Genomic DNA, 1205 nt, shown 5'->3' with positions numbered 1-1205 from the left:
AAAGGGAAATTTGATCAGCCCAAAAGTAAAAAAAGCATGGTAGTCAGTCGGACTCTGTTATATTTTGTTGCGTATCAAAACAACATCCATTGAATGACTGGTTACGATGGTGTTAATTAGTTTTACATTATTGTTTTTATACTGAAAATACTTGTAATTCACTGCAACAATGTAGAAAACATGCAAAACTGGGAATGGGTTTAGATAATTATCAGGTAATTCTTAAACTCCATTAGGGAAAAATCAGGGAATTTTGTTTTCTTGAAAAGCTGGGAACCCTGTCTTACATTCATTTCCTCATCTACATTTTTAAGAAAGATTATTAATACTACTTTGGTAGTAGCAAAACATCAACTGTAAGCAATGTCTTTGAAACAGCTAGACATACTCCATGCAGAATGTTGACTCTACGATATACAAAGGGTGTTTCATTATGAAATGTCACACATTTTCTATTTTAAAATTAGATACCTTGAAATGATTGCGGTACTTGTCATGGATTGTTAGATCTCTTTGATAAATTCTGTATTCTAGTATTCTATGTTTGTCTGTTACAAGCATTTATAGCTTTTGTTAAAAAGGAAAGTTAAGACACATTGGCTGTGTGATATCATGGTATGATTATGAAATTGAAATATTGCGACATTGAAACATCAGCTAATGGAAAATGAGAGAAACACAATTTAGCACATCTCATGATAAAAGAGGGATTTTGATATGTAAATCAGTTGAGAAAGAGTCATGTGACCATTGAATAATAATTTGTTATGGGGGATAATCTTGATATGATTGCTTATAATGGAATAGCCAAATATGCGATACCATGCAGTCCTAAAAGATACCATCAAATATTTTTGTTTATTTCATTTTGTATTGTTTGTGTTTTAAAGACGAGATTACCAAAGATGATACGAGAGAAAAAAAATATGATTAATGTACAGGCTTTGTAGTTCCACACATAATTGTGGAAGCTTCTTGATAGTTTTTATACATGATTATCACTGGCATACAAAATACTTTCATCAATCTTATTAATGAATTTATTCACCTTTATGTGAAGAATAAATTCATGTATCCCAATTTTCTGTTAAGTGTGCACTTTTATGAAATAAGCAATGAATGGAATCATTGGAATATTATTCATCAAGAAACCCCCCCCCCAAGATCTATTCTGTTTTAGATTACATTCAAGAGTTATTGTTACT

Source organism: Lytechinus variegatus, chromosome 3 (genome assembly GCF_018143015.1).
Source record: "Lytechinus variegatus isolate NC3 chromosome 3, Lvar_3.0, whole genome shotgun sequence".
Classification (NCBI taxonomy): domain Eukaryota; kingdom Metazoa; phylum Echinodermata; class Echinoidea; order Temnopleuroida; family Toxopneustidae; genus Lytechinus; species Lytechinus variegatus.
This window is presented reverse-complemented; position numbering follows the sequence as displayed.